This window comes from Gavia stellata, chromosome 2 (assembly GCF_030936135.1).
Source record: "Gavia stellata isolate bGavSte3 chromosome 2, bGavSte3.hap2, whole genome shotgun sequence".
In the NCBI taxonomy this organism is placed as follows: Eukaryota; Metazoa; Chordata; class Aves; order Gaviiformes; family Gaviidae; genus Gavia; species Gavia stellata.
In genome coordinates, this window is record NC_082595.1 from 51,456,059 (window position 1) to 51,470,243 (window position 14,185).

The window sequence follows — 14,185 nt, forward strand, 5'->3', positions numbered from 1 at the left end:
TCCAAAATTCATATTATTCCAGATGTGGGTGGGGGAAATACGTATTTACTGACTAAACTGAAAAATCTTGATTCTCAGCTGCCTATCTGTTGTGTTTCTTGCTCTTCTCTCCCCTCTTGCTCTTCTGTCTGTCTCTCCCTTCAGCCACAAGTGTCTTTTTTAGCTCCGGCTTCCTTACCTTTCCAAGCTCCAGCTATTGCACAAACATGCTATGTGTTTGTCACCACTGTGCAGGATTTGTGTGTGGCCTTGCATCTTTTTTCATCTTTTATCTATGGACTTTTTGTAAAGTTAGGATGTCTGTGGAATAGAGACAGTATCTTACATGCACATTTGCAGAGAACAAAGCCCAATTAAAAAGAAGCAAATCTAAGCTTCTTATTTCCAGAACATAGTACAGTCCTTCCTGTAGTTCGTATCATCGCTCTTACCTCCGCACGCATTTCTGGTGTGTGCCTGCCTTTCTTCCTAAGAGCAGCTCAGCCATTAATTCACGAGCGCTACCAGAGCTTCAGCCAGTTACTCCTTTAGTCTAAGTTGTGAATGTACTTGCTCTGGGACTCTTCACCAGTCAATAAAGACAGAGGCTTCTCCAGAGGGAAACTGTAATTCACATAGTAAGTAAGAATTGTTCTAGAGATGCTCTTCTCTCTCCATGGACAACAGAGATAGCCAGGACAACTGGGCTTGTGTCCTGCTTAGGCATGTTGGTTAGAAGGCTCAGGTTGGGTGAAAGGGATCAAGGCCTGTTTTTTGATCGCCTGGTTCAGAATTAAGAAAAAAGCTTTGCACTCTGGCCCAATATTTCAGGCTCTGGCAAAGCTTCTTGGAGCCCAGACAATTAAATTCTACGTCTAACTGGAAACACTTGTGTCAAAACAGCATTTCTCAAATGTTTTACTAACCCTTATGCAGTTGGAAGAACCTGATGATGCCTATGGCTAATGCTGCAAAGCTCAAGTGCTCAGAAAACTTCATGCAGTGTAGGTTTTGGGACTCTGCCAAGTTAGAGCCTACCTAGGAAGAAATAATTAAGCGGTGTTGTTTTATGTTTCGCATGAATTTTGAAATTGATTTACCCCTGGTGTTGTGGGCCTAACTGTGCAAAATATCCTACCCACTGCTTTTGCATCAGCAGTCCCTTAAGATGTCTACTTATATTTAACCAGAAATGTAAAACAAAAAGCCAGTGATGTTCAAAATACCTTTCCTGCAAGCTGTTCAGGGAAATAGTAACTTACTGTTTGAAGAAGAAAAGGGTCCCTGACTTAAACAGAAATGAGAGATCTTGGTTCTAATGTCATTATAGCTGCCACTCACACCTGGAGCAATGTGATCTGGCATCCAGTTTCTGTCACTGAAATCTCTTACAGTTATTGGATCAGTTTGTGTGTATTGCTCTGAGGGTATTCGCCATCTCTTTGCTGACGGAGGAATTTCCTGATCCTCTTCTTGAGGCTCAAGGTCTTAATGTATCCAGTCACAAGCGTGAACCAATTTAAAGCTCCCTTGTTTACAATCATTATTTTAATTTACTTAAAGTGAAAGACTAAACTTGTGTCCACATTCTAGTATTATGACAAAGCATGAAAAAGGAAACAAATACAAGTAAACAAAAACACCTAAACACATCCTGGCTAATGGGGAAAGAGACAGGTTTTAATTCTCCAGCTTAGCACATTGCTATGTCTTTAATAGTTGATCTCTTACAGTTCTTATTCAATCCTGCGGGCTTTGCTGAGCCACTTCCAATTCACATTCACTCATATAGTAGCACTAAATATGCTGCAGTAACTGAAAGGGAGGAAACCATTTACATTTCCACTGGTAAATCTGACTTTCAGTCCAGGTTAAAACAGTGTTTTCAGCACCCCTATTGAAAGGACCAGATTTGGGTCATTTTGTCAGGCATCCAGTCTGTATCCATAAGCCAGCATGTGCCCATTACCATGTATCTGTGAAAGTGCACTAACAGCTGTTTAATATAGTTAGCATGAAGTGAGGAGAGGGTGGGGAAAAGCATCTCCCCAGGGCTCCAAAAGAACTGTAGTTCATTTGGTCTGATCACAACAGCTATTTGGTCTTACCACAAGAACTTGTACCCATGTAGGAGAGAAAAAAAGTCTTATTTTTAATCAGTTTCCAGGTGATTTTCATTTTAAGAGTAGAGTTTACCAGATTCACTTCTATGTAAGAAAATCAATCTACAGCTTAAAAGTCATGAAAGGTGGCTTACACATGTTTTGAAACACTGAAAGGAAGGAGCTCAGGCATACATTAAAATGCACTCTGTCAAGAACTCTACATTTGGTGGGCAGCCAGAGAATCAATGAATTTTTTTAACACATAATTCATACTCAGTTCAAAATATTTCAGTATCAGATAGACTTGCTTTCAGTTTTGACCAAATGGTATGGTAACTTCCCATGTAACATAGCATTGTGACATGATCTCTTTCTTTCTAATTTGCACTGGTTCCTAAAAACTTCATCATCATTATGTTGAGCAAAACAGATAAGGATCGAAATTGCAAATTGAAAATAACAGACAAATAATACTATGGGACATGTAGTTGTCTTTCTGCTGTGTCTTAGGACAATGGTATCTACAATTCTAAGGATAGCCTTCCTCACGGCGTAGCTGGCTGAGACAGGTAAGCTGCATGGAGACTTTCAAAAAGAGTGAAATCATACCCAGAAAAAGGTTGCTTTATGCTTTTGGGACAGTTAAGAAGGGAATAATAAGATCCCTCACTTGAGGGGCATTCAGTGAAAGAAGTAATGTTTTCCTTCAGTAGTGTAATATGGCCAGGACCTGTTACCTTAATTGAAGAGGAGCAGGAGCAGCAGAAGAACAAGAGGGGGGGAAAAGCAAACTGAATCGCCAAAGGAAGTGTTGAGCTGCACTTTTGTCAAATCTGTGTGTGGATCTACATCAGAAGTTAACAATTACGTACTGTATTTGGAAGACTCCAGAGACTCATGGGAAGTACCACTAATGACAGGTGACTTGTCAAATCCATGTCATTAGAATGATAATTGGGAGATTTCAGAACTGGCAACCTAAGGGGCCTTTGTCCCTTTGATAGTAAGTCTGTATGTACTTGCTTTTCTAGATGTTACATGTCTTACTCATTCAGCTCCAGGCTCAGTCAATATGATGTTTACATTTGCCATCTAAATTTTTCTAAAATTGCATGTTCTACAGTCCAGTTTCTGCCTTACAGCTGGAACTGTTTTCACCCAAGTCTCAAACGACCCAAGTCCCAGAAGCAAGACTCCATCATTACTTAGTGGCTAGCTGACATCTTTCAAATCATATGGTTGGATCTCTCTCACTGAAATCTTGTCTCACTTGCTTTTTTATGAAAACATTGACTCATAAGTCTCCCATTTTCAGCATTGCCTTTGGAGGATTTGTTTTACTCCTTCACCCCTTTCTGTATACCCTTCACTTCTTACCCTCTTTTATCTGAAGCACAAGTTACCATCTTTATCAAAATCACTCCCAGGTCTTTCTCTCCTTCATATGTGTTTCCTTCTTTTCAAATTAAGATCTCAGCCTGTCTTTGACTGTCAGTCTGCCTGTGGATGTCTGGCTTTCAGCCCATGTGCAACATCATTAAACACAGTTCGTTCTCCCTCGCTATACTCCTTCAGTCACCGGAAGCCAGAGCTTCCTGCCCATCAGTTAGTACCTATCACATAGGCATTATGTTTGTCTCAAACCTCTCAAAGCTTTTTTATTAATATGTCATAAAATGTGTTATGCAGAAGTTAATTTTTTGTCTAAGATAGAGTCTTGTCAATGCAACCTATAATGCTTGTTACTGAAATTCTTGTCCAGATCTTCCTTCACCTTACGTCTCAAATACTGAAACATCCTTTTTTGTGGCCTTGAAAAATACAATTTAATTCCCTTGTACAATAATTTAGAAAGTCTTTGGAAAGTTAATTTTTCTAGAATTTAAATTTTGGCAATGTTACATCTTTAAGTTCCTCCACAGCTTCTATAGTTTAGCAAACAACTTAGGTGTCATGACTTTCATTCTTTATGGTTGATGCCTGCCTTAATTATCTTTTGTTTAATACTGAGAAGGTTGATTTCTTTTTCTGAAAGATTTGTAACTTAATTTCTAAACAGGAGCTATCATCAGTTGTGCCTGCATAGCTCAAGAGAAACACAGTCCGGATCTTAACAACTGGCTTTGGGTACTGGAAACTGGACGGCTGTGTTACTGTGGCTGTACGTCTGGGTGAATATATTGTGCTTTTTAGCCGGGTAAACAGCCCAAAGAGAATACTGCAGTAATGAATTTGTTCTGCTTCCAGTGCGATGTTAACTCATTCAGAAGCAGCTCAAATATCTGTGCACATCATTACATTAGTACTGTGCAGACATAGAATCCAAGTTTCTTCCTATGCTCCTTCTTCTGTTTGGAAAAAATTTGCTGTTAGCACCAGCAAAACTACTTTGTTCTCCTTTAAACTGTTATCTGCTATGATATTGCCAGAAAAAAATCCCAAACAACAACAACAATAATCCTTACAACTGCTGAGCTAGTAATGCACTAAGACAATCTTCTAAGCCGTTTAATGCTTGTCTTATGGCTCCCTTGTATATATCCCAGCCTATTTATCTCAGATGGAGCTTGTCAGCTTTAAAACTAAAAAAACAACCAACAACAAAAATCTGTCTAATGAAAACTGGACAAGAAAACGTCTTGTTTGTGTGATAACTACCATCAGTTCAAGCACTGACAAAAGAGCCCTTTGTAAGCCTTTATTTTAAAATCTCATTTTAAATTACTAGTAGATCGCTTCAAAAAGAACCCGTAAGAATTCCAGTAAATCGTATGTCATAAAAGACACATTTTCCTGCAAATACCTACTCCTGAATCTTTTAAAGTATTGTTACTTGAAAAGTTTACTTTCCTCCAAGTATATTTCCTAATGTTGATTTCTGAGTGACTCATTGCATCCAATACTGTTGAAAATGATCCAGTTTAATTACCTGAGATGACATCTATGTTAGATAATAGGAATTATCTAAAGAATTATAAAGTCCTTTATACTTTATTTAAATCTACTTTTTTAAAAGTGGCATTTTTGTATTCTTTCCCTGATTTACACCATAGAAAAGGAAATGTGTATATTGTCTCTCTACAATAAGGACACTAGAATATTTAGTAAGTCCTTTGCAGACAAAAGGGGTATATGCTTACTGTGATTATGCTGGACACAGGGGTTTTTTGTGTGTTTCTTCTCTTGCTGGCAAAGGGTGTTTAAATCCCCCTGCTTCTTGCTAAACAGTTACTACGAGACTACTAGCACACTGAAAGGAGACAGTAGCTTTTGGAACACCAGGGCAATTTCTGCCAAAAATACTGTTCCTTTAGGATCAGAAAAAACACACTGTTGCTGTTGTGTTCCTGCTTTCAGCCATAGACTGTACATGCCTAACAATGAGTAAAAGTTGAGCACAAATACATTTAGCTTATTACAGTTTCTTGACTATATTGAAATATCTAGGTATAAACCAGATGATAAAGTATCTAAATAAGTTGTTTGGAAAATGTATTTAATGTATTTTTCCTTACCAAAAACTATCTTGTGCTAGTTTTTACATGCCTTTTTACTGAGTGTTCACTGTGAGGGTTGTTCTGCTCTCCTTACTCAGGGAAAAGGAATTTTTGCCAGAATTAGGACTTCATGAGCAGGTCTTGTATATTGTGAACCAGCACATGTGAGGTCATTAGGAACTGGCTGAACACTGCACAGAGGCTGAAATTCTTTTTCTCTCTCCTTGTAGCTGGCAGGTCCTGCCAGCACCTGGTTTTTTTCTTACGTATCTGAAAATCATATTTTTAATACTGCCAAACTGTTTACATTTCTGGTGTTCGTATCTCCGGCTGCACCAAGGAAAGTTTAAATACTTGCATAAAATATTTGCCTAAACTATGAATGTAAATGTAGGCACAGTAGAATTAAAAATTTTTTGTATCCTAACTAATTTATTGAAAGATCAAGGCAGTTAAGTCTGGAGCAATATTAATTTTATCTTTTGGTCCTTTAATAATTCTTTTTCCATAGTTATGACTGGAATTCTTAATGGCAGGGGAGATTCTGCCCACAGATAATATTTCACAGGTTTTACTGCTACCCTAGCACAGAGTCACAACTATTGGAGTTTATTCAGTGCCAAGATGTTGAATTCATGGGATATTTTACTCCTGATGTCGGTAGGGCCTGGATTCTTGCCCTTGCGCTGTGGCTGCACAATATGAAATTCTATCCACTCTGCAGTAAAAGACAAACTTTCTAGTATCTGCAGTCAGGACAGAATTTCACACTTCAGGGGTAACTCAAAATTAATTCCCCTTTGGTAGCAGATCCAGTTTAAGACTCATCTCCTAGCTCCTTTCCCCACTGCAGCTGTGCACATTTGCCCCTGCACCACTAAAGTGGAAGAGATGAGAATAAGAATGTTGGAAAAATTTGGATTAACAGCACCTTAAAAAATTTAATTTGATTTGATCAGATCGGTAGCAGTAAAACAGAGCTCATCAACTTGACTTGACTTGAGCTGGCTTTGCTGCCAAAAGCAGTGCTACATGGATCTGTAGCCTTCATGTGTAAAGTAGCTTATACACAATGGGAAAAGATGCCGTGTTCTTTTCAGGATATATGGAGAAGAAAGAGAAGTTGAAATTTAGGGTAAGAACATGGTGCTTGTTGGGTTTTTACTTATTACATTCCTTGGCTATCCTGGACAACATAACCAACGAACAGAGAACTGTGGTCAAAAGTACTGAGAATATAAAACATAAAAAAACATATTGGAAGCTATTTGACAGCCTACTTTGCTAAGGCACATGTGACTGTGCTGTCAGCCATTGCCCTTTAGCTTTTGAAGCCAGTGACCAATTTCAGCCATATGTGCAAGAGGATAGTGACCTCAAAGACAATTAACATCTTACAAGCTTTGTAAAAAAACCCCACGGTTGGCTAGAGGAGAAAGGAAAATAATTCTTTAGCAGAGGGAAAGGAAGGCTCAGCTCTGCTACTGTCCTTTCTCCAGGTTAGCCACAGTCCATGCTCTCTTTTTGGTAGGGTAGGTGCCTCAGAAGGCAGAGGAGGACCTGAGATTACTGCAGTGGGGAAGGAGATTTCAGGACCAAAAGACGCAGATCTTTACCAAACCAGACTCTGTTAGTTGTGCTGCTCAGCAAAACATTTGGTGCTTCCTCCTTAACAGCTACTGAACTTTTCTGACATGAGCACAGTTGAAAGCCCACTAGTTCAGGATTCTGTGACAATGCAAAGAAACTGTTTGACTTTCATTATGAGGTAAAAATAAAACCATTAAAAAAGAAGTGAAGAAATAATAACTTCCTAAACAGCTTCAAGGAAACAGGAGAAAAGACCTCCCTTTTTTCTGCTTTCCTCTTTACCGGATACAGGGCTCCCAATACCCCAGAGCATAACACCTATGAATGAGTGGAAGCTGATAGCCCATTTTTAATTACCACTTTTATCTGCACTTCTGCAAAACAAACAAACAAATTAAAAAGTCTAAAGCTAGGCTTGTGCAGGGAAAACCTAGGTGTTCATAGGACTGAATTCACCACACTTCTCTCTGCAATGTTTCTTTTTTCTTCATTCTGACTTTTGAATCTGCCCTGATGCCCTCATCTGACACAGCAACTACATCAGGGAGAGAGAAAACAGGATAGGCTTTCACTTTTGTCTGGCAGCACAAGCTTGCATTCTGTGCTTTGGAGGTTTTCAGAGGCTCTTTATTCCATGTAATGTTCCTGGAGTGGAGAAGCGTATCTTTTGTTCTTCCTTATAAAGGGATATTTTTATACACAAAGATATACAGTACACTGAATTACAAGAGTTTTTATGTATTGGATTGTGAGGCTTTAACACAGAAATTTCTGATGATTCTTTAATTCAGCCTTATCCAAAGCATTTAACTTCAAAACCTATAAAGCGTAGATGAATCAAAGCCTCAGAATCCATCCAACACATCAACTAGTTGTAGTGACATCAAAACCAGAATGAGACTCTTAATTTAAACACATTTCACTCCTACCATGATAAACATGCAGCCCACGTATATGTGCTAAGCTGTATTATCTTGGTATACATATGTATGGCTTTATGTACTTGCAAGTACTTAAAACGAGGTAGGACAGATGTGTATCTTCTCTGCAAACAGAAAGAATTCTTTTATGTTTAAGGATATCTTTTGTTTTAAACGCAGCTTCCACATTTTTGCTAGGAATCACTGTATGCCCAAAGTGTCAAAGCCTGTATAGGTCTTCTGATTCCTTTAATATCATTTCCGTATTAGATAACCAGATGGTGGAGAGTGATAATACTCTGTACTAATCGCTTAGGAAGTCTACAGAGTGGTGCTTTGAGATTTAGACCCACAGCTACTGCCATCACTCTTTTGATGGGAAGCTGCAGATACTATTCCAACCAATTGAATGTTTTTAACTATATCAACACTGAACAAATGATCTAAACAGGAAAAAGACTGATAAATACCATTCAGTGCTAATGAACAGAAGGTTTTGTCCAAAGGAAATAATTGCTTTTACAATTAGCAGAGATCAACATGGCATTATGCAATAGTATTTATACACATCTAAAAAAATATCTTTGCTTCTTTATAACCATCACAAATGGGAGAGAGGTGTGCATGGCTAAGTTACTTTACAAAGAAAAAAAAAAAGCCTAAGAAGCAGAATAATTATCTCAATGAGTTCCATAGTGCTTGATTTTTAATTCCGTACTGATCTTCTATTCTGCCAATTTTAAGATTTTCTCATTTTGACAGATTAATCAGCAGAAACCTTTTTCCTATAGCAATATCCGATTATATACAGGAATACCTTTTTGGTTTGTGTTTATACCTTGAAAATATTTTCCTTTCTGAACAATTCATTGTTAATCTGTGGGACACATTTTATAGGAATGAAATGTCAGATGTGCCCATTCCTAATGTCATAGAATTTTTCATATGCTTTATTGTTGCAATTTCTATATAAAAATGCGAAAATATTTCTCTGTGAATTTTGCTTTTATTATTAAGCCTTTTATAAAAACCCGCACGGCAGGCTCCACTCCAGGCTGGCAACCAGAGGCAGTGGAAAAAGAGACTGAGGCAGCGCTAATCAGCACTCAGATGTGATAAGCAAGCAAGCAGACTAAACACGTAAACAAGTCCTGTGCTGAGTGCTTTGTTTTGGTAGCACCATTTGTCATTTTAGTAGAGGAACAAACAATCCACTTCAGCCTATGATCTGGCTTATTAATTGTAGAACACTTTAAATAGTAAAAAGTAAACACAAAATAATGTTAAGCAAAAAGGTTTGTAATCCACTTCTCAGAACTGGGCTGCTCTAGCAACAATTTTCAAACAGCAGCAATGATTTGCTCCATCCTTAGGGTAAAATGAGCATCTTCATTGTCCTAACATTTGTACAGCATGTTGCAAAGATGGTGGACTTCATAGAATCTACCTATTCAGCATTATTTTTTCAGCACTACTGAACAAATATTTGCTCAACATTTCTGAAAATCAGGCAGTTTAACACCTGAGAACAGAAAACTAAAGCTAAAGTCATTATGTAAAAAATAATAATATATCTTCTTAATTAAATATGTATTTTTCCTCTTATTATGCTTAGTAAAAATGAATTATTTTGAATGCCACTATTAAATTGCTAATTTTAATTAGAATTTTTCTCATATCCTAAATACCTTACTCTGTATTATGTATAGTATGTATCATTGTAGATTCATTAGTTACTTTACCATGCAATGTGGTATTTTGTGATGCTGCCCAGGCAGCCTGAAGCCAGAAAGCCTGATTTTAACCTTGAATGATTTCATGGAGTTATTCTTAATACATGCTAATATATTAAAAAACAAACACTGGGTCATAAATTGTATAAAAACAGCACTCAGTACATGCTACTGTTACAGCATGCAGCTGTGAAATATACATGAGATATAAACAAAGCATTAAGGAATGTCTTTAAAATGAGGATAGTGCAGGCACATGGAGAGGAAGAACATATAAAGCAGTGGTGGAAAAGAACAGATGTGTGCTGTTTAGACACACAGGCAACTTGCCTGAGGGAAGTTTGGATTATTAAGCTAACACGGCAAAGATACATAGTCTGTTCATATTAAAGTCATAAGAGGTTCTGTGCCTGTTGTGTGAAGAGTGTTCCTGCTACTTCTCTGAAGAAGTATGTGATTTCTTAGAGTATGCCACAGTCATACATATAGCCAATCTACAGTTCAGTTTGCCTAGAAATCTCCTCAGAAATGCTGGTAAATGCTGCATCTAGTACAAAATTCTACAGAGATGCAGGTTACAGAAGCCTCTCCAAGATTGCTTCAAGTCAACAGAAAAAAATGCTTCAGTAAGGATAATAATAACTTCAATAGGTGTTACTGGTTTTGTTTCCAGAGATACAGCATTCCCATACTAAACCTTTACATTTTTCAGAGAGTAGAGAATACAGTTCAGTGCTGTCATTACTGTATGCAGGTGGTCCTGGATATATTTTTTATTTGTGAGGTCAGCTTCCCATGACAGTTCTGCACCATAAAATAACCACCTGATGGAGCAGGAAGGGGAGAAGAGAGAGAGACAGGTAAAATCTCCAGACACTCTGATGGAAGTAGTCCAGAGATTCACAGACCACGAAACTCATCTGACTTAACTTTCCTGCCTTCACAGTGGTTATGATCCTAGTAAAAAAATAAAATGGACCGAAGTGGAAACTTACCATTTTATCCACATTAGGAGAGAAGAAAGGCATAATCTTTTTGGTTCTATTTTAAGTCTGTTTGTAAAATATGGTACATAAAGTATGGCAAGCCACCAGAGTACCCAGAGAAGAAGAAAATATATAGGAATAGCAGCAATTTTTCCATAGTGAAATTAGTGTTAGAGCTGAAGACAGTACAGCTATAATCAGCAGTTCATTGTCACATAAATACATAATTGTCACATAATACATAAAGTCCATACGACTCAGGCTTGCCCCTTCTCACCAGTGTCAGAATCTTCCCCACCCCTTGTCCCTACCACCTGGCACACATACCATCACTCTGCTGAAGCTTTAACAGAGAGTACGGATTGAATACAGGGTCCTGCAGCAAGTCAGACAGAGAAAGGAAGAGAGGGAATAGTCTGTAGATGGGATAGGTCATGCTGAGTGAGGTGCAAGTTTTAAAAGGAAGAGTGTTTCATGCAGGGTGCCCTTAGCGGGGCCCTGAAGGACTGGATGGACATGACTTTCCCCAGCAACTCCAGCTATAGTATTTTCTCTTAAGGAAGGACAACTTAGGAGGATTTGTAGTGTAAGTGTTTGCGAGGTATGCAGAACTGTTTGTGTGCATCTCCACGTGCTGTTAGCAGACTCTGAGGAAGGCATTTGGTTACCCTTTCTCCCTGCGTGGTCACCACTCTGTCCTTCCGCAGCACCCCATTACTCCTCTCTGGGGCTTGCACTTCACGCCCCACTGCTTGGCTCCAGCCCTTCTTACTGAACAGGAGAAAACAGTTCAGTGCTGCCATCCTTCTGTAAGGTCTGCGGGTATATTTGTGTGTTTGTGGTGGCAGCTTCCCATGGCAGCTATGCACAGTGAGACTGTGGACTGATGGAGTGGAAGCGAGAGGAGAGGGGCTGCCACCACCCTGGATGCCGGGCACCTTGCACAGTAAGACCAGAAGAAGCTCGAGGAGCCTGGCAAAGGACTCTCCCAATTCTCCTGATCTTGCCTACAGCAACTTGTGCTCTGGGTCACCACAGAAAAGTGGAGGAAAAGAGACAGTAAGATGGTGATGGGTAGGGAGGTGACCTAACAGTGAGATTAAAGGAATTCAGTGGGTCCTGTAAATTGCTCCTCCTTTTGAATTAGTCAGGACCACTTCCCAACAGAGCCATGCTTGCCGGAAGACTGCTACCAGACCTTACAAAAACGTGGCTGAAGCCTGCAGGAGCGGGGAGGCTAAGACTGTCAGGCTTCCTGTAGGATAGAGACTTACTGATTTTATTTGAGAGAGGGAGAATAAGTAACGCTGCAAGGCTGGAAGCCAAGCCACTAGAAAAGGGTCGTGGAGTTAAGTGGAATCCAGGCGAAGACCCTGAACACCACTGCCTCCTGACAGATTTGTGAGAGGCTGCCATTGTGCGAGGGAACGGCTGAATGCACCGAGAGACATTTAAGCTTCCTTTGCAAGGCTGTAAAAAACTGTTTGGCTATAAAGTATACATGCAGTATGCTTTATAAAACTCTACTGTAAAGTAAGCGTAACATTATTTATACCTTTTTTTTATACTTTTTTTTTGCGTACCTGTACTAAACAAGATTGACAGTAGACGAGATTACAGACCAATGCTTGCCATGAGTTAAATTGCGTAGGGTCTGCAAACAGTGCATAAATACGCTGTACAATACAGCAGAACGTCACTAATCCACAATAATGCAGGGAAGCCCCAGTGCAGATTACTGGGGTTTGTGGATTATGGACTGGGAGGGCATTCGAGGGGAAGTCAGACATGTCTCACTCCAGACTCCCCTTCCCTCTCAGTAGTGTGGTGGGTCAGTGGAAGGAGCTGCGAAGGGCACCGCTGTTCTGCTCGGCTCCAAAGGACGTTACAAGCAATGTTGATGCTGCTATCGCTTCTTTTTCAAAAGGCCTGCTCTGAACAAAGAATTGCACTCCTGGTCTCCCTTCAATCAGTTTAAACACTTAGCACACACCTGCTGTGCAGACACATTAAATCAATTTAAAGTGAGGTTACTTTGTGCATGTGGAATTGGCAAGAAACTCTAACCTGCTCTGAGCACAGCTTGCATGGATATACGTTGGTGTGTGTGCAAGTCAGACCTTGAATGCAAAAGTTAGTTTCTGAGACTTTCTGGGCAAAACAGTAGTGACGTAACCAAATACGTTGTGTTACTATTAATCTTTGATTTTATACATATAATGGCTATTTCCACTCACTCAAAGGACAACAACGCTGCCTAATTCACATTAATTTAAAACTGCATATCGGATAACCATGTTTCTCAGTAGTGATACTACTAGTCAAATAAATAACAGTGAAGGATGCTTTTACTTGTATAAAACTGAAATACTGCTAAACGTCATATGGATAATAATCAAAGTTAGTATAATGATAAAATATCAGTACAGTAACCGTTTTGATTAAACATTTTATAAATACATGCAATATTAAAGAATTTGAAATTGAATAACTGGGCCCAATATTGATATTCGTTGTCATTTCTTCCTTTCAAGAAACAAAATTAATAATTCATAATGAAAAAAGAAAAGTGTGAAGCTTTTGGCTTTGGGTCATGCAAATTTTAAATTATCTGAAAATCAGGATACTCATTATTTTTGATACAAGACATCACACATGTCTTGGCAAGGTCATGGCTATACATGGTATGCTTTTTTTATGCTAAAAAATTACCTGAGGCAAACACTTGAGATAGATGATTTTAAAGAGATTAGCTCTTCGTGATGCACATTTTCCCCTCAGCACTTTGTAGGCTCAAACAATGAGTCTGTGCATTTTGAGTTTATTGACCTTTATGAATATAGTACTGGTAACAGATTTCTTTCTTTGAAAATCAGTGCCAGTTGTGAAGCTGTTTGTTAGCCACTGTTTTCTCTTGAGTGTGATTAGTAAAAAGAAAAATCATATAAGTGAAATTGTAAACTCAAATTGATTAAAAATGAAATATTCACTCCATTCTTCCTGGGAAAAGCAAAATGTAAAAGAGATGGTTGTTTTATACTAATGTAATTCATCACAGACCAAGAAAACTTCTAATAGTCAATCCTGATCTTCCCATGTGAAAATAAAACACTGTGTGGAAGTTTAATGTTACAGACAAATGCCCATATAGTAGTAGGAAAAAAACAGAAAGCTAATTTGCTTCTTCAACGTATTTTGATCTAAGCTCTCAAAAGTAAAAGAGTTGATTCACACTGCTGGACGTATTTCAGTGTAAAACATACAGGATAAAATTTGGGCCCCACTGCTGTCAAGAGAGGTTGTTTTTAGTGATGCGGTAAAGCCAGGATTTGACCTTTGTTTCTCTTATCACCATTAGTGTCTTACATGGAACAG